This window comes from Choloepus didactylus, chromosome 1 (genome assembly GCF_015220235.1).
Source record: "Choloepus didactylus isolate mChoDid1 chromosome 1, mChoDid1.pri, whole genome shotgun sequence".
NCBI lineage: Eukaryota > Metazoa > Chordata > Mammalia > Pilosa > Megalonychidae > Choloepus > Choloepus didactylus.
Genome location: NC_051307.1, coordinates 86606239 through 86634127, shown reverse-complemented (window position 1 = coordinate 86634127; position 27889 = coordinate 86606239). Strand labels below are relative to the sequence as shown.

The 27889-nt window shown below is 38.1% G+C and overlaps 1 protein-coding gene and 1 pseudogene across 1 annotated transcript in view; both read left to right on the top strand.

The window, feature by feature from the left end:
• The window catches only part of LRRC58 (leucine rich repeat containing 58), a 53581-nt gene that overhangs the window by 5246 nt on the left and 20446 nt on the right, over positions 1-27889 (top strand). The window lies entirely within an intron of this gene.
• Positions 2899-20393, top strand: LOC119509776 (annotated as a pseudogene).

Genomic DNA, 27889 nt, shown 5'->3' with positions numbered 1-27889 from the left:
GTCTTAATACTGTACTGGAACCCTTAATGAGGGCACAGAGAAAGAGAGAGGAAGAAACAAGAAAGGACCCACAGAAGCCCAGAGACATTTTGTAGAGAGCCATTGAAACCAGAACCCAGGAGAGAAGGACCAGCAGATGCACCATGTGCCTTCCCATGTGACAGAGGAACCCCGGATGCCAGCAGCCTTTCCTCAGAGAAGGTATCTTCCTCTTGATACCTTAATCTGGATGTTTTCATGGCCTTAGAACTGTAAATTTGTAGCCTAATAAATCCCCATTGAAAAAGCCAACCCATTTCTTGTATATTGCATTCCAGCAGCTTTAGCAAACCAAAACAAACTTTGAAAATTGAGTTTCACAATGAGAACCTGAAAGTATACATTTAGTATACTGGTTGTGTAATCTGATTAATGATGCCCATCTGTTGCAAAAGTTAATTTATATAATTTTGAAATCATAGACTTGGTTATATTCTAAAACATGGGATCTGTAACTGCCAAAGTCAAAGTAAATTCTAAGATTTGGCATCCTTTCTGCTGGTGGCACCTCCCCCCACCTTGAAAAGACATTTAGTAATAACTGACAACCAGATACTACTTTCTGTTGGTTCCTGACTTAAGAAAGTATAAAGGACAGTAGTTTAACTTATCCTAAGACTCACTCTTCCCTTTCTTCAGTTTATTTTTTTCCCAACCCACTAGACATTATTGTAAGTCATTAAACTACTGAATCTTTTATTAAAAGGACTTCTTAGATTGCTTAGCTTTTTTCCCCAGATAGTCTCCTCATTAAAATAGTTTCTTTTTTTATGGTTGTTTATTTAGATTCCAAATATTCTATTCAAGTAACTGTCATCATTGAAAAATAAGAATTTCTAAGTAACTGAGCATTATCTTATGCCATGCTAATAGAAGCAGAGAAATTTAAGAGCCTTTTTCACCTGTGCTTAAGCACTGATATGTAGGAGAGTTGCGCTTATAACCAGACGATTCATTTTTTGCCACAGGATACTCTTTAAAAGAGAACAAATAATATATAAAAATTAAAGTTGTCTGCTAGCTTTTTAATTTTATTGTGGTAAAATTTCCCGTTTTAAGCATTTTGAAGTGTACAATTCAATGGCATTAATCACATTTACAATTTTGTGGCACCTTCATCACCGTCTGTTATCAGCTTTTTCACCACCTCAGACAAGAAACTCTGTAACCATTATATCTGCTTACTCTTACTAATCATGATAAATCTAAAGAAATAAATGTAATCTTGAAAGCTTTACATAACCAGAAATAGAAAAAAGTATCAATCTATTTTTAATGCAATTTTATTGAGATATTTTCACATAACATCATTAATCTGTTTTTAAAATGACAAAACTTCAAATTCAGGGTGGTTTTTTGAATCACCACACATCAAGGGAGAGATGAGATTATGAAAGATAGGCAAAAAATTCAACAATTAGAAGTTATATTTGAGAAAATATGTATAATAAGACAGCCTGAAAAGGACTTTAAAATAAGTGTATTTCCTAACTTCACAGAGGTAAAGAAAGGAATTTCATCAATGAAACAAGAATAGGAAGTTAACCAACAACTGGCAATTATGAAAATTCCAATTAGAAATCCAAAAATGAAAAAATAGAATTATGAACTCACTAAACAGTGAACTTACTAAAGGGCCTGAATGGTAGATTGTTGATAGTTGAAGAGTGAAGAGTGAATTAGTAAGCTGAAAGATCTTACTGGGGCATTCTCTTCTGGAAATGTAGCACAAAGATAAAGGAACAGGATGAAAGAAATGTTGAGAGACAGGGAGGACAGATCCAGAAGTTCAAGTTGCTGTTTAATAGGAATTCTAGAGAGAGACTAGAGAATGTAGGAAAGGCAATTTTTGGAGCAGTAGTGGCTGAGAATTTCCCACTACTAAAGAAGGAGAGCTAGCTCTCTAAATACTGAGGATGAATAAACAAAAATAAACTCATTTTGACAAATCAGAGTAAAACTTGAGAATAATAAGAATAAATAGAAAATCCTAAAAGGTCTTGGGGTGGGGGGCAAATTACCTGTGAAAAAACAAGAATATTAAAACAGTGGTTTTAATAAGATAATGAAGCAGTTACTTTCCAAATGCTAAAGAAAAATAACCATCAAACTATGCTCAGCTAAACTGTTTTTCAAGAGTGAGGGGAAAATAAAGAACTTAGAGACAAAGGACTCAAAGGCTAGGGGCCATGGGTCCTTTAATGGATATACTCCAAGAAGAAAAATGAACCTTAAAAGAAACAGTAAGAGGAGGACTTCTGGGAAGATGATGGAATAAGGACAGGCAGAACTCACTCCTCCACCAAAAGCATCTAGAAAACCAGAAGGAACTATCCAAAGCAGCGGTTCTGGGGCTTGGGAAACCAGGGAAGAACCACTGCAGCATATATGGAAGACCTGGGTGAAAAAATGGAGAAACTACAACTGAGAAATTGTGGTGAGTGAACTCAGCCCTGGCACCTCCTGGGCCGCCTCTGCCTGCCCCTCCTTCCTCCTGAGCTCAACAGCGGTGGGATGGCTTGGTTCTAGCCAGCTGGCACAGTCCCTACTCCAACTGAGGGCAAGCAAAGTTAACCCTCTTGGTCCCACAGCCTAGAAGCTCATTGCCCCATTAATCCCATAAACTGAGAGGCTGCAGCAAGAGATTAATCTCCATTGTGGTTCCCATTGCCCATCCCCACCCCACAGGCTGGCAGACAGGGTACAGTCCTGGGCATACTCTTGGCCAGCAAAGTTAACCCTCTCAGTTCCACAGCCTAGCCTAGCCTTTCCATGTGGAAGCTGATGAGCTGGCAGCTCAATTGGTTCTACAAACTGAGAGACTATGGTGAGGGACTCATTTGCACCAGGGTGCCTGGCATGCAACCCCCACCTCCAAGGCCCGCAGATCTGGGCACTTCTGGCTCTCATCTAGATGGCTGCAGTGGGCTGGGAGAGAAAGGAGGCCCTCCCCTCAGGAAAAGTGGGTGGTGCAGCACAGTCCTGTTCCAGCTGCTAGCAGAAAGGGGTGACCCTTTGGGTCTTGCAGCTTTGAACCTATCTACACAGGAGCCCAGGGTGCTTGCACCTCCACTATTTCCACAGAGAAGCTGCAGCGAGTGACTGAGCTCCACTGCAGCCCCAGGTGCCCTTTCCCCACCCCTGAGGCTAACAGCCCCAAGTATGCCTGGGTTTTGTCTGGCAGGCTGCAGTAGTCTGGGAGAGACAGGGAGGCCCTCCCCTTGAGAAAAAAGGAGACATGGAACAGTCTTAACCCAACTGTTGACCAGTGAAATAGGGTAGTGGGGACCCACAGGCTTGGTTCTTTCTGAATAGGCACTCAAAGCATCGCGGGGCCTTTATCCCCACCTGCTGTGGAAACGGGACAGAGGGATTTTTAAAAAAGGCTTACCTTTATAGGGCTGTGGGGAATAGGTCACCTAAGAGTGCCATCCTCTGGAAAGGATGGGAAAGTATAGTCTGAGAAGCTACTTTCCTGACCCTTCCTTTGGGGCCTTTAGTGTGAGTCTGCACCCCCTGTGTGGGATGGTGGACCTGGTTTGGCTGTAAAATACTGAAGAACCAAGTCCCAAAGGGAACCTTCATCGCTTACCCTATCAACAACAAAATCTTAAGCAAGAGGGAAGCCAACTTTCATAATAATCATATCAAGATAATCAGATGTCCAGAAACCTGCCAAAAATTACAAAACATATTAAGAACAAGAAGATACAGCCAAACCAAACGATCAAGTTAAAAATGAGGAAATTCAGAATTTGGAACAACTAATTAAAGATAGTCAACTCTCCTAAATTAAAAAATTTCAAAAGATGGCTAAAGAGATGAAAGATATTAAGAAGAAACCATAGATGGTGATTGTTCTAGTTTGCTAATGCTTCCAGGATGCAAAATACCAGAAATGGATTGGCTTTTATAAATGGGGTTTATTTGGTTACAGAGTTACAGTCTTAAGGCCATAAAGTGTCCAAGGTAACACATCAACAATCAGGTACCTTCACTGGAGGATGGCCAGTGGCATCCGGAAAACCTCTGTTAGCTGGGAAGGCACGTGGCTGGCATCTGCTCCAAGTTCTGGTTTCAAAATGGCTTTCTCCCAGGACATTCCTCTCTAGGCTGCAGCTCCTCTTCAAAATGTCACTCTCAGTTGCTCCTGTGGTGTTTGTCCTCTCTTAGCTTCTCCGGAGCAAGAGTCTGCTTTCAATGGCCATCTTCAACTATCTCTCATCTGCAGCTCCTCTCTCAGCTCATGTGCATTCTTCAAAATGTCCCTCTTGGCTGTAGCAAGCTTGCTCCTTCTGTCTGAGCTTATATAGTGTTCCAGTAAACTAATCAAGGCGCATGCTGAATGGACAGGACCACACTTCCATGGAAAGTATCCAATGAAAGATCTTGCCCTCAGTTGAGTGATCACATCTCTATGGAAACATCTAATCAAAAGTCTCCAACCCAATCAACACCAATATGTTTCCTGCCCACACAAGACTGCATCCAAGTTAATGTTTTTGGAGACGTAATACATCCAGACCAGCACATTCCACCCCCTGGACCCCAAAATGACATGATCTTTTCATATACAAAATGCATTCATCCCATCACAGTATCACAAAAACTTAAATCATTTCAGTAACAATAGTTAAGGACAAGATCCCATTAAATCAGTTACAGGCGTGGTTTGTCCTAAGGCATAATTACCCTCTGGCTCTGTACCTGTGAAACTTAGAACAAGTTATCTGCTCCCAATATACAAAGGAGGGACATTCCCATTGTCATAAGGAGAAACTGAAAGGAAAACAGGGTTCACAGGACCAAAACAGTACCTAAAACCCACAGGGCAAACTCCATTAGATTTCAGTCTGAGAGTCATTTACAGGATGACGTTGCATCCTTGGGGCTTGAGAGAGCAGGAGTCTAACCCTTCCTAAGGGCCTTTGTGGTAGCCCTTTCCTCTCCAAACGTGGGTGAGTGCTCCAACATATCCACACATTGGGGAGACCACCTTCTCGGCCCCACCATCTCAGGCCCACCATCCTCATACATTGGGTCAGCACCCGGATTCTCTTCCATCTCCAGGCACAGGCTCAACCTTTTCAGAACAGTGGGGTGGTGGCTCTCCCCAGTTCCCTGGGAGTGTACTCACCCTCCTTGAGGCCTGAGGTGGCAACACCTTTCCTGAACATCGAGGTGGAAGGCCCACCCTCAACCTCTGGGGCAAACTCACCCTTTCTATGTGTGTGGGCCACTCCTCTCTCCCAACCCAAGACCTCTTGACTCCAGACCTCAACTTCCATGGCTCTGTCTTTGAAGAAATTTTTCCTTCAATTTGTTCCTTGTCTGTCTCCTCCAGTCCAGACAAGCAGCAGCTCCATCTATAAAGATCTTGCAAAAATTCTGTTGGCTTCACATGAAGCACATGGGTCAAAGCCTTCAGACAATAGGACTTTCCACAAACCCTTTCTGGACAACTCCATTTCCAATTTTAGCTTCTACTGGAATGGCAGTTGGGTTCCATGTTTGGTTAAATCCTCACATTGGGCTGTAGCTTCTGGGGTTCCACCCCCTGGAAGCCCAGAATTTTCCAAACCATCAGTTGCTGGTTTCTTTGAACCCAAGAGTTCAGTTCTAAGTTTATCTCTCTCTGCTCTCATTTTACTATAAGCTGCAAGGAGAAGCCATGCTATTATACAGTGCTCCAGTAAACTGATCAAGGCCCATACTGAATGGGTGGGGCCACACCTCCATGGAAAGTATCAAGTGAAAGATCTTGCCCTCAATTGAGTGATCACATCTCCATAGAAACATCCAATCAAAAGTCTCCAACCCAATCAACACCAATACATTTCCTGCCCACACAAGATGTGTCAAAGATAATGGCATTTGGAGGGACATAATACATCCAAACCAGCACAGTGATTAAATGTACAAATATAGGAAAGTTTTTACATGAGGAAGAACAAGTGAATGTCACCATTGCAAAGTGTTGAAAATCGGAGAGTATATGAAAAAGATACAGTCAATGCAAACTAGGGTCTATAGTTAACAGTATCATTGTAATATTCTTCCATTAATGGTGACAGGCAATATACCAAAGCTAAATGTCAATAAGAAGGAGATATAAGGGGTTGGGGGTATGGGATTCTTGATGTTGTTGTTTCTCCTTTTTTAATTTCTTTTATTCTTTAATTTTTTTCTTTTTCTTCCTCTGCAGAAGAAAGGGAAATATTCTGATATAGATTGTGGTGGTGAAGGCATAGCTATGTGATTATACTGGGAGCTTTGGGTTGTTCACTTAGGATGGAATGGATGGTGTGTGAATAAGACTGTTTAAAAAATAAGCATAAAGATACAAGTGCTGGATAAGATGTGGAGAGAGAGATATACATGTTCACTGTTGGTAGAGAAGTAGAATGCTGCAGCCCCTCTGGAGGGCAGTGTGGTGGTTCCACAGAAGGCTAAGTATGGGGTTGCCATATGATCCTACAACCCCGTTATTTGGTATATACTTGGAAGAACTGAAATCGGGGACATGAATAAGCATTTGTACACTGGTGTTTATGGCATCACTGTTCATGATTTGCAATGGATGGAGGTGGCCTAAGGGCACATCATTGGGTGAATAGAAGGGCAAATTGTGGTGTATACATACAACGGAATATTGAGCAGTGTGCTGGTTTGGATGTATTATGTCCTCCACAAAAGCCATGTTCTTTAATATAATCTTATGGGGGCAGACTTATTAATCTTTTGAATAGGTTGTTTCCATGGAGATGTGACTCGCTCAACTGTAGGTGAGACTTTTTTATTAGATTATTTCCATGGAGGCGTTACCCCGTCTGTTCAGGGTGAGTCTGAATTAGATAACTGGAGTCCTTTAAGAGACATGAGGAAGTCAACAGAGATGCTTAGAGATGCTTGAAGATGCGGACAGAAGGATGTTTAGAGATGCTAAGCTAAGAGATGGAGCCCAGAGTTTGCTCCAAAGAAGCCAAAAGAGAATCCCCATATGCTTAGAAAAGCCCTGGGAGAAAGAAACAAGGACACAGGAATTGAGAAATAGGAGCTGAAACACAACCCTGGACCAGCAGATGTGAGCCACGTGTCTTCCCAGCTGACAGAGGTATTCTGGATGCCATTGGCCATTCTTCACTGAAGGTATCCTTGTGTTGATGCTTTAGTTTGTACACTTTTATGGCCTTGGGACTGTAAATTTGTAACTTAATAAATCCCCTTTATAAAAGCCAATCCATTTCTGGTATTTTGCATAATGGCAGTGTTAGCAAACCAGAATAAGCGGCTGCAAGAAGGAGTGAAGCTGTGAAGCATGCAGCGAGGTGAATGAACCTTGAGGACATTATGCTGACTGAAATAAGCCATAAGCAAAAGGACAAATATTGTAAGTCCTCACTAATATAAACTAACTATAATGAGCAAATGCTGAGCATTGAATTCAAGAGCATAGGTTATCAGGGGTTAAAATGTGGGTAGAAATTGGGCAATCGACGATGCAGGATTACAGAATGTTCAATAAGGCTTATTGTAAAGGTTCCTAGATTGTAAGCTCGTACAGAAGTCACATGTATACCTTAGTTTTAACTGTTATTTAAGAGATGTTTATTTGGTTCAAAATGTGTATCGTCTGTAATACCCATCTAATTTAACCTGTCTGGTCAGTTTATATAAACTACATAATTACATGGAACCTTGAATAGGGAGTCAGATCTTGTTGGTTTGTACAGGTTAAGGTAATATCCCAACACATCCCAGAGTATTTTTGGTAGAAAATTAGAAATATATAAGTCCCCTTGAGGGACTGGGGGAAAATGTGGAAACATTAAACTTCCCCACCTGGGGAATTCCTGATATTCTCGCAAGCATTTGGGACTCTGAATTTAATAAATCAAATTCTCGATCTTGAGGCTTGCCCTTATGAAACTTATTCCTGCAAAGCAGAAGCTAAGCCTCCTTATAATTGTGCTTGAGTCACCCCCAGAGAACCTCTTTTGTTGCTCAGATGGGGCCTCTCTCTCTCAGCCAACTCTGCAAATAATCTCACTACCCTCCCCAACATGACATGACTCCCAGGGGTGTAAATCTCCCTGGCAACGTGGGACATGATTCCCAGGAATGAGGTTGGCCCTGGCACCATGGGACTGAGAATACTTTCCTGACTAAAAGAAAAGAAAAGAAACAAAGTATCAGTGGCTAAGAGATTTTGAATAGAGTTGACAGGTCATTCTGGAGGTTATTCTTATGCATTACATAGATATTCCTTTTTAGTTTCTAGTGTAATAGAATAGTTAGGAGGAAATACCTGAATCTGTTGAACTCTAATCCAGTAGACTTGGTTCTTGAAGATGATTGTATACCTAGATACCTTTTATTGTGTGACCATGTGATTATGAAAATGTTGTGACGGACACTCCCTTTATCCAGTGTATGGGCAGATGAATAATAAAGTAAAGACAAAAATATATAAATAATAGGGGGGAATAAGGGGCTAAAAAAAACATTAAAAAAAAAAAAAGCTGAGGTCAGTTCCCCTGGCTTGTAACCACTGCATCTCTAACTGGCCTTGCCTCTTTCCCACAGTGGTACAGTGGGCTTCTACTGGAAAACAAAGTATATAACAGGACTGGTTATTTTGGCTTCACTAAAGCCCCATCCAAATGCTGAGTGGAGTGGGAACTATTCAAACAATGCCAAAGATAGCTTTGTATCAAGCAGTTTAATCACACATAAGAACAAAAAATAAGAATGACTAATACTTTTGGTCTCCAGCACATTCCCTGCCAAAGAGCAAAAAATAGAAAATTGTTCCCCAAAATGTGAACGTCAGGAATAGTTCAGGAATATGCTATTACGAAGTCTGAGGATGATGCTCTCACAAGGGTGTATCTGGAAATCCTGCTGTTTTCAGTCTTTCAGTTTTTAGGTCCTTTTCAATAATATGATGTGATGTTTTGGAACAAACCCAAGCATTAAGCTTGAAGAATTTAAATTAAGTTATTAGAACAAACAGTATTTTTCAATGTGTTTTCTAAAGATGAATAGGACTTTTAAAAATAAATTGAAAATGTTGGTATTTGTTTTAAAAAAAACACTGGAAGAGTTTTTATGCACTAGAAGAGCATAAAGAAGAATTTGAAAGATTACATAGAAAAATAGCAGGTCTTACAGAAGCAGAAGATACTGTAGATGAAATTAAAAATATACTAGAGATACACAACAGCAGATTGAAAGAGACAGAAGAAAGGATCTGCATACTACAAGACAGAGCAACCAAACTTGAACATGCAAAAGAGCAAATGGAGAAAAAAATGGAAAATTTTGAAATGGATCTCAGGGAAATGACTGACAACATGAAGCACACAAATATACACATTATAGGTGTCCCAGAAGGAGAAGAGAAGGGTAAAGGGCCAGGAAGAATATTTTAGGACACAGTGGCTGAAAATTTCCCACCTCTTACAAAAGATATAAATAGGCAAATCCAAGAAGCCCAACATACTCCAAATAGAATAAATTCAAACAGACCTACACTCAAAGACACATACTAACCAGACAGATGCTGAAGAGGAGAGAATCCTGAAAGCAGGAAGAAAAAAACGATTCACCACATACAAGAGAAGCCCCATAAGGCTCAGTGCTGACTTCTCATCAGACACCACTGAGGCAAGAAAGCAGTGGTATGATATATTTAAGATACTGAAAGAGAAAAATTGCCAGCCGAGAATTTTTTACCAGCAAAACTGTCCTTCAAAAGTGAGGGAGAAAATAGAGTCGAGAGGCTATCCTGGAGGATTCTCTTATGCAAGCTCCAGCTAGACATCCCAATTGGCCACAGCATGCCATGCCCTTACCAAAAGTAGTTCCCAAATAGCCAGGTCCCTACCTGATATTCTATAAAAGATGCACTCACTAAGTTTTATCTTTCAGAAACTTAAATCCACTAGAGTGTTCCTATACCAGACAAGTCCTAAAACCCAGCGGCAAGAGCCTCTTTAAGATCAACTATCAGATGTGGCCCCCTTCCCCATACTGTCAACACCCCCTTTTAATAGGAACAAGTTAGGGTGCTCACTGCCTATACACCCCTGAAGATGGAGAAAGAGATTAAGTGAGAGGAAGGAGTAGCAACAAACAAGATATGATTGAACAAAGGTCTGTGAATACTGAAATTTTATATAATTATGTATATATTTTTTGGATGCTGGGTTGTTGGAATGGCTGGAATGAGGTAAATGACATGGTGACACTGTAGCCTATAGAATCCCTTGGGATTTGCTCTATAGCTGCTCATTGAATTGTGCCTTGAAAGTCTTCACCTTTCTGTACATACCTTGTATTGCCTAATAAGGAAAAAAACCGAAATTGTGGAACTGTAACCCATAACAATTTTTTAAATTACCTATATGACTGCTTGTTGAGCTATACATTGAGAGATGACACCTTTCTGTTTGTATGTTATATTTTACATTAATGGAAATGGCTGAAGTTGGTGGAAATGTACCCATGACATTCTTTGAGATTTGCTCTCTAACTACTTGTGAAATCGTACATTGCAAGTTATCACTGTTACGTATATATGTTAAAGTTCACGATTGAAAAAAATGGAAAAAAAGAAACATTACAGAAAAATGGTTGAAATAAAAGTGACTATAACAAGTTGGGAAAAAAAAGATTAGTGTAGAGCAAGAAAAAGACAAAAAAAAAGTGAGGGAGAGCTTAAAATATTCACAGATAAACAAAAACTGAGAGAATTTGTTAACAAGAGACCTGCCCTGCAAGAAATGCTTAAAGTTCTGCTGGCTGAAAGAAAAAAAAAAAATACAGGAGAGAGAGGCTTGGAGGAGAGTATAGAAGTGATGATTATCAGTAAGGGTACCTAAAAGGATAAAAAGAGAAAAAAATACTAGTTCTGACAAATGAAAGCCAAAAGATAAAATGGTCGAAGGATGGCTTTTATGGTAATAACATTGAATATTAATGGATTAAATTCTGCAATCAAAAGATGCATATTGGCAGGATGGATAAAAAAAATATGATCCACGTATATGCTGTTTACAAGAGACTCATTTTAGACCCAAATATACAAATGGGTTGAAAGTGAACAGATGGAAAAAGATATTCCACTCAAGCAGTAAACACAAAAAACTGGAGTAGCCATACTAGTATCAGACAAAATAGATTTTAAATGCAAAAATGTTATGAGACAAAAAAGGACACTGTATATTAATAAAAGGGGCAATTCACCAAGAAGAAATAACAATCATAATTATTTATGTACCTAATCAAGATGTCCCAGATATCTGAGGCAAATGCTGGAGGAACTGAAGAGAGTATTAGACATCTCTGCAATAATAGTGGGAGACTTCAACATACCATGTTCTACAATAGATAGAACATGTAAACAGAGGACCAATAAGGAAATAGAGGACCTAAATAATATTATAAGTGAATTAGCGCTAACATATATAGAAAATTGTACATGAAAACTGCAGGATATACATTCTTCTCAAGTGCTCATGAACATTCTCCAGGTTAGACCATATGCTGGAGCCCACAGCATGTCTTAATAAATTTAAAAGGGTTGAAATTACACAAAGTATGTTCTCTGATCATAGTGGAATGAAGTTGGAAATCAGTAACGATCAGAGATCTGGAAATTTAACAGATACATGAAGATTAAACAGTGTGCTCTTAATCAGTGGGTCAAAGAAGAAACTGCAAGAGAAATCAGTAAATATCTCAAGACAAATGAAAACGAGAACACAACATATCAGAACCTATGGGATGCAGCAGGTGGTGCTGAGATGGTCATTTATGTCCCTAAATGTCTATATTAAAAAGGAAGACAGTGCTAAAACTGAAAACCCAACTGAACAACTAAAGAAACTGGAGAAAGAGCAGCAGACTAATCCCAAAGCAAGCAGAAGGAAAGAAATAACAAAGATTAGAGTGGAAATAAATGAAATAGAGAAAAGAACAGTAGAGAGAATCAGTAAAACCAAAAGTTGGTTGTTTGAGAACAGCAATAAAATTGACAACCCTGTAGCTAGACTGAGAAAGTTAAAAAAAAAAAATCAGAAATGAGAGACAGTCATTTTCAGAGACCCAGGAGAAATAAAAAAAAGTAGGGAATACTATTAACAACTCTATGCCAACAAACTAGACAACTTAGATAAAATGGAGAATTTTCTAGAAACACAGAACCTACATTGACTTGAGAAGAAATAGAAGACCTCAACAAGCCAATCACAAGTAAAGAGATTCAATCAGTCATCAAAAATCTTCTCACAAAGAAAAGCCCAGGTTCAGATGGCTTCACTGGTGAATTTTACCAAGCATTCCAAGAAGAATTAATACCAGTCCTGCTCAAACTCGTCCAAAAATTGAAGAAGATGGAACACTACCTAACTTGTCCTATGAAGTCAACACAGCCTAATACCAAAGCCTGCTGCAAGAAAAGAAAACTATAGACCAACCTCTCTAATAAATATGGATGCAAAAATCCTCAACAGAATACTTGCAAATTGAATCCACAGGACATTAAAAGAATTACACAGCATGATCAAGTGGGGTTTTATTACAGGTATGCAAGGGTGGTTCAACACAAGAAAATCAATTAATATAATACAACACATCAACAAATCGAAAGGGAAAAACCACATTATTGATGCAGAAAAGACACTTGACAATATCCAGCATCTTTTCTTCATAAAAACACTTCGAAAGGCAGGAATTAAAGGAAACTTCCGCAACACTGATAAAGGGCATGTATGAAAAACCCACAACTAACATTGTAGTCAATAGTGACAGATGAAAGCTTTCCCTCTTAGATCAGGAACAAGACAAGGATGCCGACAGTCACCACAGTTATGCAACATTTTATTGTGCTAGAAGTTCTAGTTAGAGTAATTAGGCAAGAAAAAGAAATAAAAGGCATCCAAATTGGAAAGGCAGAAGTAAGACACGCATTATTTGCAGATGAAATGATCCTATATTTGTAAAATCTCCAAAAAACTACGACAGAGGTACTTCAACTAATAAATGAGTTTGGAAAAATGGCAGGATACAAGAGAAACACACAAAAATCCATAGGGTTTCTATACACCAGTAATAAGCTATCCAAGGAGGTAATCAAGAAAAAAATTCCACTTAAAATATCAACTAAAAGAATCAAGTATCTACGAATAAACTTAACTAAGGATGTAAAGGATCTATACACAGACAACTACAAAACATTGCTAAAAGAAATTTTAAAAGACCTAAATCAATGGACAGACATCCTGTGGTTATGGATTGGAAGGCTAAATGTCGTTAAGATGTCCGTCCTACCCAAATTGATCTACAGATTCAATGCAGTGCCAATCAAAATGCCAACAGCCTACTTTGCAGAAATGGAAAAACTAATTATCAAATTTTTTTGGAAGGGTAGGGACCTCAGATGGCTAAGAACATCTTGAAAAAGAATGAAGTAGGAGGATTCACACTTCTGGACTTTAAAGCATTATTATAAAGCCATAGTGGTCAAAACAGCATGGTACTGGCATAAAGATAAGACATATTGAACAGTGCAATCGAATTGAGAGTTCAGAAAGACACCCTCGGATCTATGGTCAGTTGGTTTTTGACAAGGCTCCCAAATCCAGTCAATTGAGACAGAGCAGTCTCTTCAGCAAATCATATTGGGAGAATGGGATATCCATATCCAAAAGAATGAAAGAGGACTCCTGTCTCACACCCTATACAAAAATTAGTTCAAAATGGATCAGAGACCTCTATAAGAGCCAATACCATAAAACTCCTAGAAGAAAATACAGAGAAACATCATCAAAAGCTAGTGTTAGGAGGTAGTTTCCTAGATTACATACAAAGCACAAGCAACAAAAGAAAATACATAAATGGGACCTCCTCAAGACTGAATACTTTTGTGCTTCAAAGGACTGTGTCAAAAGGGTGAAAAGGCAGCTGACTCAAAGGGAGAAAATATTTGGTAACCACCTATCTGATAAGGTTTGATATACAGAATATATGAGAAACCCTACAACTCAACAATAAAAAGACAAAGAACCCAATTAGAAAATGGACAAAAAACACGAATAGACATATTTCCGAAGAGGAAATACAGATGTCTAAAAAGCACACAAAAAGATGCTCATCTTTACTAGCTGTTAGAGAAATGGAAATCAAAACCACATGAGATATCATTTCATACCTACCAGAATGGCTGCTATTAGACAAACAGGAAACTACAAGTGTTGGAGAAGATGTAGAGTAATAGGAACACTTATTCACTGCTGGTGGGAATGTAAAATGGTACAACTGCTGTGGAAGACAGTCTGGTGGTTCCTCAGAAAACTAAATGACCCAGCAATTCCACTACTCGGTATGTATACAGGAGATCTGAAAGCAGGGACACAAACAGACACTTGCACACCAATGTTCATAGCAGCATTATTCACAGTAGTCAAAAGATAGAAATGATCCAAGTGTCCATCAACTGATGAATGGATAAACAAAATGTAGTATATACATTCAATAGAATATTTCTCAGCAGTTAGAAGGGATGAAGTCCTGAAGCACACAACAACATGGATGAACCTTGAGTGTATTGTGTTGAGTGAAATCAGTCAGACACAAAAAGACCAATATTGTATGATCTCGTTAACATGAACTAATTATAATATGTAAACTCATAGACAAAAGTCTAGAATATAGGTTACCAGGGGATAGAATGAGGCTAGAGAATGGGGAGCAGTTGCTTCATCTGTGCAGAATTTTTAATGAGGTTGAACTTAAACATTTGGAAATGGATAGAAGTAATGGTAGCACATTATTGTGAGTTTAATTAATAGTGCTGAATGTGAGTGAATGTGGTTGAAAGGGGCAGTTTAGGGTCATGTTTGAACCAGAAGGAGAATTAGAGGTGAAAACATGGGACTGTATAACACCAAATTTTCTGGTGGATGATGACTGATTAATAGTACAAATATTAAAAAGTTATCTTATGAACTAGAACAAATGTTTGACACTATTACAAAGAGTTACTAATAGAGGGGTGTTTGGGAGAAAATGTATCTATTGCAAGCTATGGTCTATAATTAGTAGTAATATCTTAATATTCTCTCATCAACAGTAATGAATGTACCATATCAGTACTAGGGGTCAGCAGTAGAGGAGGATAAAGGAGTTGGGGTATTTTGAGTTTTCTTTTATATTTTTATTTTATCTTCTTCTTATTTTTGGAGTAATAAAAATGTTCTAAAATTGATTGTGGTGATGATTGCACAACTGTGATGATACTGGTAGCCATTGATAGTATACTTTGGATGGATTGTATGGTGTGTGACTATATCTCAATAAAATTGCATTAAAAAAGAAATAGTAAGCTGTCAAAAATAATGGTGAAGAAGGGAATCAGTAAAACATTGATGGATCTGAGTAATTGTTGATCAGAAATAATAAATTTGAATTTATTTTCACATCAAGGTGGAGCTAATTCTAGATGATACAGGGAGACAGAAAAGCCAGCATGGATGTGTGTTTGGGAGTGAGAGGAGAAGCAAAGGGAATTAAAGGAGTAACTAAAGCAAAATAAAAATGGCACATACAGTTCAAAACAGTAGAGGGGGAATGGAACAAAAGGAAACAAGTACAACGAAAAAGCAGAACTGAAAGGGAAAAAAAGATACCGAGGTGATACCATGGTAATAGAAAAAGTTCACACATATCAATGTGGGGTCTTGTGGACCTAGAGTTGTTCATGGCACGTTTGATGTGCATTTATATTTGGAAGACTGCCTTGTAAAATTTATGAAGACAGAAGAAGCCATTATATACTCATATAGATTTGCCACAATTGTCAGTGCCATTCCTTTCTAAGAGAGGGGACATTGTGTTCGCAGATACAGCTGCTTGCTTTGCTATTCAGAAAGGATTCAAAAAGGAGAGCTTGGCTAAGGAATCACCAAACATTATGGAGTCAGTATTGATGATATTGATCTTAGTGCAAACATGGAGAATTCACTTGCTTCTGTTGGGGCTTCTGCTGTGGCAGGTCTTTCATAATTGACCATCAGAGACTTTCCAGCCAAGGTCACTGCTTTTCCTTCCTGTTAGTTGCTGCTGCAATTAAGGGCCTCAACATCATGGAAGAGAGTCCAGGTATTTTTGCAGGAAAAGAGCAAACATTCTTAAAGCTTTACAAGACATTCCTGGAGTAAAGGTGGTGGGGGAGTCATTTTCTCCAGCATTTCACCAGCAACCAGAACAGAGCACTGGGTACTGAGAAAAAGACTCTAAAATACTTCAGGAAATTGTAAATCAATGCATGGTCAAAAGTATTGCATTAATTCAGGTGCACTACTTGGATAGAGAAGAGAAGTGCCTCTCCCCTCCAAGCATTAAGAGTTGTGATCACGGGGAGAAACTAAGATGGTGGCTAGGTGAGACAGGGCAAAAAAACACCTCCGTGAAAAACACTAGATAAAAACCAGAAAGTGACCCAGAATACTGGTTACAGCGATGCGCCAGCTGGACGAGGTGTACTAGTTCCCAGGGGCCGTATACTTGGTGAAACCGGGAGTCTGCATTCTGAAATGAGTGAGTAAGCTGGCTGGAAGACCCACAGCCACGTGGCAGTCTAGGGAAGCCAGGGTTTTGCGTTCGGAGACTGACTGGCTCTTTTAAAAAAAAAAAAAAAAAGGGAAAAACCCAGGAGCGACTGCAGCTGCGATAGTGGGAACCACGCAGTAAAAAACAGCAAGAGGGGGCTGGGCTGGCCTCTCAATATCTGGCCTGGAAGATAGCCTGCTGCAGATACCCTTGGGGCCGGGGGAACGGAGGGAAGAGCCAGAAGCAGAAAGAAACTCCGCGGCTAGCAGCTGACTCCCTGAAAGGCTGGATAAACTCCTGCCTGGGGCCGTGCTCACAGCCCAGAGCCCCGCCAGTTGTCCCGGAGCTAGGAAGGAGGAACTGTGCGAGGAGGGGGGTGTTGAGATGCTCCGTTCGGCCATTTTTGCATCAGGCTGAAAGTGCCCCAGCACGGCCCAGCGGCCCGGGGCTTCCTTTGAGGGACGGTGTGCACTGGTGATGTAGCACAGCATTCCCTTGGCAGAGGTCCTGGAGGATCGTGGCTGGGCGGGGGGACCTGCTCAGAGAACCCTGGGACACTACGCCAAGTCCAGTGGTTTGTGGGACAGCGAGAGAGAGGGTCTGGGGCTGAAATGAAATGAAGGCTTATTCTCTTGGGGCGGCCTTGAATCTCCGGGAACCTGGGAGATTTGAATATTAAAGCTGTCCTTCCTCCCTGGCCACCCGTACACACGCCCCACATTCAGGGCAGACGGCTCCAGCAACACACCCAAACTGAGTTCTCCAGCTGAACCCCACAAGAATCATCGCCCCACACACCGTGGGGACAAGGTGGAGAACTGACTTGAGGGATATAGGTGACTCACAGACGCCATCTGCTGGTTAGTTAGAGAAAGTGTACGCCACCAAACTGTGTTTCTGAAAAATTAGGTATTTTTTTTTTATAACTTGAAAGAAACTTATCAAGCAAAGCAAATGCCAAGAGGCCAAAAACAACAGAAAATGTTAATGCTTATGATAAAACCAGACAATATGGAGAATCCAACTCCAAACACACAAATCAAGATATCAGAAGAGACAGAATACCTCACACAATTAATCAAAGAACTACAATCGAGGAACGAAAACATGGCAGAGGATTTAAAGAATATCAAGAAGACCATGGCCCAGGATATAAGCAACATAAAGAAGACCCTAGAAGAGCATAAAGAAGACATTGTAAGAGTAAATAAAAAAATAGAAGATCTGATGGAAATAAAAGAAACTGTTGGCCAAATTAAAAAGACTCTGGATATTCACAATACAAGACTAGAGGAAGCTGAACAACATCTCAGTGTCCTAGAAGTCCACAGAACAGAAAATGAAAGAACAAAAGAAAGAATGGAGAAAAAAATCGAAAAAATTGAAGTGGATCTCAGGGATACGATAGATAAAATAAAATGTCCAAACTTAAAGACTCATTGGTGTTCCAGAAGGGGAAGAGAAGGGTAAAGGTCTAGAAAGAGTATTCAAAGAAATTGTTGGGAAAAACTTCCCCAACCTTTTACACAATATAAACACACAAAGCATAAATGCCCAGCAAACTCCTAATAGAATAAATCCAAATAAATCCACTCTGAGACATATTCTGATCAGACTCAAATACTGAAGAGAAGGAGCAAGTTCTGAAAGCAGCAAGAGAAAAGCAATTCACCACATGCAAAGGTAACAACATTATGACTAAGCTGTGACTATTCAGCGGCCACCATGGAGGCGAGAAGGCAGTGGCATGACATATTTAAAATTCTGAAAGAGAAAAATTTCCAACCAAGAATACTTTGTCCAGCAAAACTCTCCTTCAAATTTGAGGGAGACCTTAAATTTTTCACGACAAATGCTGAGAGATTTTGCCAATAAAAGACCTGCCCTACCTTCAGATTCTAAAGGGAGCCCTACCAACAGAGAAACAAAGAAAGGAGAAAGAGATACAGAGAATTTTAACCGACATATATAGTACCTTACATCCCAAATCACCAGGACACTCATTTTTCTCTAGTGATCACGGATCTTTCTCCAGAAGGGATCATAAACTGGGACATAAAACAAGCCTCAAGAAATTAAAAAAAAAAATTGAAAATACTCAAAGCACATTCTCCAACCACAATGGAATACAAATAGAAGTCAACAATTTTTGAACTGTAACTCCATTGTTTACTTCCTACATGATATAAAATACACAAACTCTAATGACAAATCAGTGGTTTTGAACTCAATGTAAAATATGTAATTTTAGACAACTATATAAAGGTGGGGGAATGGAGGAGTATAGGAACATAGTTTATGTGTCCTATTGAAGTGAAAGTGGTATCAAAGAAAAACAAGATTAATATGGATTTAAGAGGTTAATTTTAAGCCCCAGAGTAAACACAAAGAAATTATCAGAGAATATAACCATAGAGATGAAATGTAGAGTTTGGGTTAAGAGAAATGGGGGAAGGGGCAATGGGGAGTTAAGAAATGAGTGTAGAGTTGCTGTTTGAGGTGAAGGGAAATTTCTAGTAATGGATGGTGGGAAAGAGCATTACAACATTCTAAATGTGATTAATCCCACTAATGGAATGCTAGGGAGGGGTTGGAATGGGAAGATTTAGGCTGTATATATGTTTCCACAACTGAAAAAAAAAAAAAGAAGTCTAAATAGATGACAATTGAATGCTAAGGATGAACTTGGATGGGACTGGAGGATAGAGGACAGGTGGCTCAAAGGGACACAGTTGAGACATAAGGTAAAGGAAATATAGAATGTAAGCTTTGTATCATTGTCAAATCTCTTATACTTCTTAGCTGCGCTTAATGGGATTGCATAAAAGAATGTTCTTGTTCATGGGAAGTGTATACGTGAATTATAGTGTATTTTCAAGGATGTGTGCCGCTAGCTCTCATATGTTCAGAAGACAGAGCAGTAGATGATGGATGATAGATAGGGAAAGAAACAGCGATGTGACAGCATGTTAAAGTTGGTGGATTGAGCTATCGGGGGAGTGGGGTCAGGGTATGATGGAGTTCTGTGTATGGGGTTAGTATTGTTTTTGCAGCTGTTCCTATAACTTTGAATTTATTTCAAAAAAAAAGTGGGGGAAGGGGCAATGGGGAGTTAAGAAGTAAGTGTAGGATTTCTCTTTAGGTTGAAGGGAAACTTCTAGAAATGGATGGTGGGAAGATGATAGCATTGCAACATTCTAAATGTGATTAATCCCACTAATGTAATGCTGGGAGGAGTGGAATGGGAAGATTTAGGCTATATATATGTTTCCACAATTGAAAAAAAAAAAAGTCAGTCTAAATAGATGACAGTTAATGCCAAGGATGATCCTGGATGGGATCTGAGGATGGAGGAGAGGAGGCTCAAAGGTACACGTATGGGACATAAAAAAAAAAAAAAGGAAATATAGAATGTAAGCTTTGTAAAAAAAAAAAAAAAAAAAAAAGTTGTGGTCACAGTAGAACAAATATTAGAACTGGAAAAAGCTGCATCCTCCTTTAGTCTTTGTCTCAGGACTGGGTGGACTCCTTCTACTCAACAAGAAGGCAGAGACCCTCTGTGCCACTGTGGAGTATGGATGCCTCACGCACCACAAACTGGCCTTGGAGTAATCTAAAGAAGAGCGGTGGATGTTTAGTAGATTACCAAATTGTGTGGATGTGGACCAAATGTATGACAGTGAGAAGGATGCTTTTTCTTTTTAAAAAGAAAACATATCTAAAAGCCCAGGAACTGATTTTTTTTAAGAGGAAAACTAATGACAGTATATAACTGGTATTTAAATTGTGCTATTTAATACTAAAATGTTTTATCATACCGTTTTATATTCTTTTATGTTGTCTTTGTTTAAAAATGGAGTTTCAGTGTCTCCTCTCCCTTCTAATAGAAAGATTCTGTAAGCACTCCTTAATATTTCATATAGAAATGACTTTGAAACATTAAAGCTTAAAGGAACACTTCAACATCTGTGATACAATTTATATTATTGAAAATCTAATTCAATCACAATTTTTCCATTCTTTATCATGCGAAGCTAAATGGTGGCTAAGATACAAAGGAACACTTTTTGTGTGATTATTAAAAACTTTTCATTAGAATATATTTGAATCCAAGAAGTTTTATATATTAAATACCGATGTTTCAACATTTCTAACTAATCTTAGCATCCCTAACCAGAGACTATTCATTCTACTTCCTAATGAGCAATAATTTAAATCAAATACTGTTTTATTTTAATATATTGACCTTTGCATTTATTTTTGATTTCTAATCTGCTTTAGGAAGAAGGTTATTGTGATGATCCCAAACAAATTGTGTCCTTGATATTTTAGAATATCTTGAATGTATTCTTTTTTTGTAGACTGGGTTTGCCTGGGGGTAGATAACTACAGGATTTTTCTAAGCTAAGAGAAATGGAGATTTTTTTTTTCTCTTTTTGGCATATGAACTCCAGATGTCTTAAAAAATGTGGAAGCACTAAAACTGAAAATTTTAAACTGTACTTTAGCTATCTGTTTTTTCTTTAGCAAACTGAGTTAGGTCGTGTAAAGGTTTTTGACAAGTGCTACAAGACAGCTCATAAAAATACACCATTACTCCTTCTCTTATTAAAGGTAAAGAAATAAAATTGTAAAAAAAAATAGTTTTTTTATAACCACGCCCATATTAACTTCAACATCTTTTTAAATAACACCTTGTATTTTTTAATGTTTAGTTTCTGTTTTGCTTGAAGTATGTCATACATACGTGCCTTTTGATTACTGCTGCTTTGAAGCATACAGTGCTCTTTGGGGTGATGACTCTGTTTTGTTTTGTTGTTTTTTTTTTTAATGAAAAAAACCTACATTCCAGATAGGTAGGTAGGTAATAGGTAGGTAATAGGTAGGTAGGTAGGTAGGTAGGTAGAAAGAGAGAGAGAGAGAGAGAAAGAGAGGGAGAGAGGAAGGAAGGAAGGAAAGAAAGAGAGAGAGAGAGAGAGAGAGAGAGAGAGAGAGAGAGAGAGAGAGAGAGAGAGAAAGAAAAAGATTTATCGGTCGCACTTCTGTCATTTCTCACCTGAACTACTGCGTTAGGCTCTGGACCGGCCTTCCTGCTTCCATGCCAGCCTTTCACACTCCCTTCCCCCTGCCTCCAGCTATTTTCTGCACAACAGCCAAAGTGATTCTTCTCAAGTGTTAAGCTAAATTACATGACTGGCCTTGTTCAAAAACCATCATAACTAGGATAAGATTCAAAATCGTTAAGATGGCTGGCAATGTATGGCCTGAAAGGTCAGCACTCTGTGACCTGGCTTTCTCAGGCCACCTCTTTCACTACCCTGTCCCTCCTCAGTCATTCTGGTCTACTCACACTGGGTATATTGCTGTTTCACAACACACCAAGCACTTTGGCATCTCAGGGATTTGTATTCATTTAGTCATTTTATTCAGATCTCAGATCAAATGTCATCTCCGAAGAGAAACATTTCCTGACCACTCTCTCTGAAATACTTTTATCACTATCTGATTGCCTCCCTTTTTCATTATAGCATCTAAATCTGTCTGGCATAATATGATTTATTGTCTGAATCTCTCACTAGAATGTAAGCTTTTCCAGGTCAAGGACTTGATCTTATTTACACTATATTCCCTAGAATGGTCCCTGACTTACTGTAGGTACTTAGTTCATATTTTTTGACTAGGCACTTTATGAAATGTGTAATAATATTATTTCATTTTTAAAGAAGAGGAAACTGGGTGCACAAGCAAGGTTAAGTAACTTACCAAGTTCTCATAGTGGTAAGTGATGGAGCTGTAATTGAATGAAATAAATATTCACAAAAATAAAATGGGTAGGCAGTATTTATAATCAGAGGAAATAGATTTCAAGGCAAAATAGATGAGAAGGAACAAAGAAAACCACTTCATATGAACTGAGGAGCAATTCACCAAGAAGTTTTCATCATGAACCTGAGGGTGTCTGCAGTATAGCTTCTATATATTGAATGAGAGACAGAGCAAACACTGATAGAACTATGTGAAAAGGAAAATCAGGGTTCTGTTAGAACCTCACCAGAATAATAGGCAGAATAATAAAGAGAGGCCATAAAAAAATTTGAATTGCACTGTCAGCAAGCTTGATCCTAATAGCTACACGTTATTTTTACATATAATAAAACTTTAACAAAAATAGATCATGCTCTATGTCACAAAGGAAAAAAGTTATACATGATATATGTTTAACAATAACAAGAACAACAACAAAAAGCTCCCAGCAAAATAAGAGAAAGTCTCATAACCCAGAGAAAGTCATATAACCCATGAGAAAAATGGGTAAAGAACACCAGCAGACAATTCTCTAATAATACATGAATTGGCAAAAACATAAAAAAAACTGCTAAACTTCACTAATGATTAGGGAACTGGAGATTAAAAGAACAGTATGGTACCTACCATTGTCACACCATCAAATATAAAAAAAAAATTAAAGCCAATGTTAATACTAAGACTGCTCATAAATGCTAATTGTGAATTTGGAAATAGGTAGAGATGCTCTGTAGGGTAATTTGGCTTTATCTGTTAAAATGTAACCTTTTCCCTAAAATCTGCCACTTCTCATGACCCTTTTCTGGAACTCTCATTTAATGAATCTGAATGAGGCCTAGAATTTATATTTTTTAAAGTATCCCAGGTGATTCTGCAGAAGTTTGGAAGACAGTTTAGCAAGCTGTTTCCCACACATTTAAAGAGTTATAGTATTTGCACAAGTGGATTTAACAGGAAGACAAACGTATAACATAGTGGTGGCAAAGATTGTGTGTGTGTGTGTGTATTATACATTTAATTTATATTTACATATATTGCAAGAGCTGATTTTGCAACCCTCTGCAAAAATCTTTTGGAAGGAACCTTTCTACAGATAATAGCATTACATTTTGATATAATACATGCTATGTTGTTAACTTAATTGTTAACTTATTGTTGGAAAATGGCAATTATCTGGAGCTTAAATTTTTTTAAAAACTGCAAATTTTATTGAGGTACATTCACATATCATATAATCCATCCAAAGTATACAATCAGCATTTCACATTATTATCACCTAGTTGTGCACTCATCATCACAATAAATTTTAGAACATCTTCATTACTCCAAAAAGAAAAAAAATAAACACAAAATAAGTAAACCCCAACCCCCCCATTATTGATCCCTAGCCTTGGTGTGGTACATTTATTACTATTGCAGAAAGAATATTATGATATTACTGTTAACTATAGTCCATGGTTTGCAATAGGTACTTTTTTCCCTACATACCATTCTATGATTTAAACTCTTTGTACAAGTGTTGTACATTTGCACTAGTTCATGAAAGAATTTATATTTGTATTGTTAATCATGAACATCATCCACCACAAGATTCACTGTGTTATACAATCACATATTTTAACCCTTAACTTTCTTTCTGGTGACATACATGACTCTAAACATCTTCACCTGCAATTCAGGACTGTTACTTGTAATCCCAATAACGAGCTACCATCACCTCTATTCTTTTCCAAATATTTAAGGTCAGCCTTGTTTAAAATTCTTTACATATTAGGCAACAACCCTCCATTCTCTATCCTCATTCTATTTCTTGGTAACATATGTTCTAAGTTTTATGACTATAAGTTTACGTACTCTAGTTCTTATTAGTGAAATCATACAATATTTGTCCTTTTGTGTCTGACTTATTTCACTCAGCATTATGTTCTCAAGGTTCATACATGTTGTCACATGTTTCAGGACTTCATTCCTTCTTTCTGCTGAGTAATATTCCATTGTATGTATATACCACATTTTGTTTATCCATTCATCGGTTGATGGACAGTTGGATTGTTTCCATCTTTTGACAAAAATAATAGCGTTAGGATCAAGCTTGTTGGCAGTTGCAATTCAAATTTTTTATGGCCTCTCTTTATTATTCTGCCTCTTACTCTGGTGAGGGTCTACCAGAACCCTGATTTTCCTTTTCATATAGTTCTATCAATTTTTTTAACAATTGTGAATAATGCTGCTATGAACATTGGTGTGTAAGAGTCTGTTTGTGTCCCTGCTTTCAGATCTTCTGGGTATATACCAGGTAGTAGAATTGCCAAGTCATAGGACAACTCAATATTTAGTTTTCTGAGGAATCACCAGACTGTCTTCCACAGCAATTGTACCATTTTACATTCCTACCAGCAGTAAGCGTTCCTATTTCTCCACGTCTTCTCCAACACTTGTAGTTTCCTGTTTGTTTAAATAGTGGCCATTCTAGTAGGTGTGAAATGATATCTCATTATGGTTTTGATTTACATTTCTCTAAAACCCCCGAATGAGGCAGGTCACATCTTAATTGAAATTACCTATTGAAAAGTTCTGCACCCACAGGAACGGATTAAAAGAACCTGGCCTTCTCTGGGGTCCATAACAGCTTCAGACAGCCCTGTCATACACATGGAATAAAACCTCCTTGTCTGTGGTGTATAATTCTTTTAATGTGCTGTTGCATTCAGTTTGCAAGTGTTTTTTTGAGAATTTTTGCATCTATATTCATTAAGGAGATTGGTCTGTAGTTTTAATTTTCTTGTAGTATCTTCATCAGGCTTTGCTATTAGGGTGATGTTGACTTCATAGGATGAGTTAGGAAGTGTTCCATCTTCAATTTTTGGAAGAGTTTGAGCAGATTGGTATTAATTCTTCTTGGAATGTTTGTTAAAATTCCCCTGTGAAGCCATCTGGTCCTGGCCTTTTCTTTGTAGGGAGGTTTTTTTATGACTGATTGAATCTCTTTACTTGTGATTGGTTTGTTGTCATTTACTTGTGATTGGTTTGTTGAGGTACTCCATTTCTTCTCAAGTCAGCATAGGTTGTTTGTGTGTTTCTAGGATATTGTCCATTTCATCTAAGTTGTCTAGTTTGTTGGGATGCAGTTGTTCCTAGTATCCTCTTACGATCTTTTTTATTTCTTCAAGGTCCATGGTAATGTTCCCTCTCTCATTTCTGATTTTATTTATTTGCATCTTCTTTTTGTCTTTGTTGGTGTAGCTAAGGATTTGTCAATTTTATTGATCTTCTCAAAGAAACAACTTTTGGTTTTATTGATTCTCTCTATTCTTTTCTTCTCCATTTCATGTATTTCTATGTTAATCTTTGTTATTTCTTTTCTTCTCCTTGCTTTGGGATTAGTTTGCTGTTCTTTAGTTTCTTTAGTTCAGTTAGGACTTTGATTTTAGCTCTTTCTTATTTTTTAATACAGGATTTGGGGCTATGTTGTCTTCTCATTTTCATTTGTCTCAAGATATTTACCAATTCTCTTGCAATTCTTCTTTGATGCACTGATTGTTTAAGAGTATGTTGTTTAACCTCCATATATGTGTGAAATTTCCTGTTCTCCAGTGGTTATTGATTTCCACCTTAATTCCGTTATAATCAGAGAAAGTGCTTATGTAATTTCTATTTTTTAAAATTTATTAAGACATGTTTTTTTGCCCCAGCATATGATCTATCCTGGAGAAAGTTCCATGAGCACTTGAGAAGAATATATATCCTGCTGTTTGGGGGTGCTGTTTTGGGGTGCAACAATCTATGTCTGTTAGGTCTAATTCATTTATCATATTTTGGTTCTCTATTTCCTTATTGCTCCTCTGTCCAGGTATTCTATTGAAGACAGTGGTCTGTTGAAGTTCCCCAGTATTATTATAGAGATGTTTGTTACTCCCTTCAGTTTTGCCAGTGTTTGCCTCATATACTTTGGAACACCTTAATTAGGTACATAAATAATTATGATTGTTATTTCTTCTTGGTGAATTGCCTCTTTTATTATATGTAGTGTATTTATATATATATATATATTTTATTGAGATTGTTCACATACCATACAACTATCCAGAGATCCAAAGTGTACAATCAGTTGCCCATGATACCATCATACAGCTGTGCATCCATCACCACAATTAATTTTTTTCAATTTTTAGGATATTTTCATTACTTCAGAAAAGAAATAAAGACAAAAAAAGGAAACTCAAATCCTCCCATACCTCTAACCACCCCCCTCCATTACTGATTCATAGTTTTGGTATAGTACATTTGTTACTGTTGATGAAAGAATGTTAAAATACTACTAACTGTAGTATATAGTTTGCAATAGGTGTATTTTTTTTCCTATATGCCTCTCTATTATGAACTTCTAGTTATAGTGTCATACATTTGTTCTAGTTTGTTAGAGAGATATTTGTATAGTTAATCACGGACATTGTCCACTACAAGATTCACTGTTCTATATACATTTCCATCTTTTAACCTCCAGCTTTCCTTCTGGTGACATACGTGACTCTGAGCTTACCCTTCCCACCACCCTCACACACCTTTCAGCATTGTTAGTTATTCTCACAACATGCTACCATCACCCCTGTACATTTCCAAATGTTTAAGTTCACCCTAGTTGAACATTCTGCTCATAATAAGCAGCTACTCCCCATTCTTTAGCCTCATTCTATATCCTGGTAACTTATATTTCATGTCTATGAGTTTACATATTATAATTAGTTTATATTACTGAGACCCTGCAATATTTGCCTTTTGTGTCTGTCTTATTCACTCAATATAGTGCCCTCAGGGTTTCTTCATCAACCCCTTTCTTTTAAGTTGGTTTTGTTCACACATCATACATTGCATCCTAAGTGAACAATCGTTGATTCCCTATATAGTCACGTATTTATGGATTCAGCACCATCGCCACTATCTATATAAGGACATCTCCATTTCTTCCACAAAGGAGGAAGAGTTAAAGAAGGCAGAGAAACAGAAGGAAAGAGAAAGAGAGAGAAAAAAAAGCAACAACAACAAAAATGACAGCTAGAAAGCAACAAAAGGAAAGATAGCATTAACCTAAAGTAGGATAAAGAGTCAGACAACATCACCAATGCCAGGAGTCCCATATCTTCCCCCTATCCCCCCCACCTGCGCCCCATATGCATTTAGCTTTGGTATATTGCCTTTGTTATATTAAAGGAAGCATAATACAGTGTTTCCATTAATTATAGTCTCTAGTTTGCATTGATTGTATTTTCCCCCCAATCCCACCCTATTTTTAACACCTTACAATGTTGACATTCATTTGTTCTACCTCATGTAAAAACATATTTGTACCTTTTATTACAATCGTTGAGCTCCCTAGGCTTCCCTGAGTTACAGTCCCAGTCTTTATCCTTTGTCTTTCCCAACTTTCCTCTTG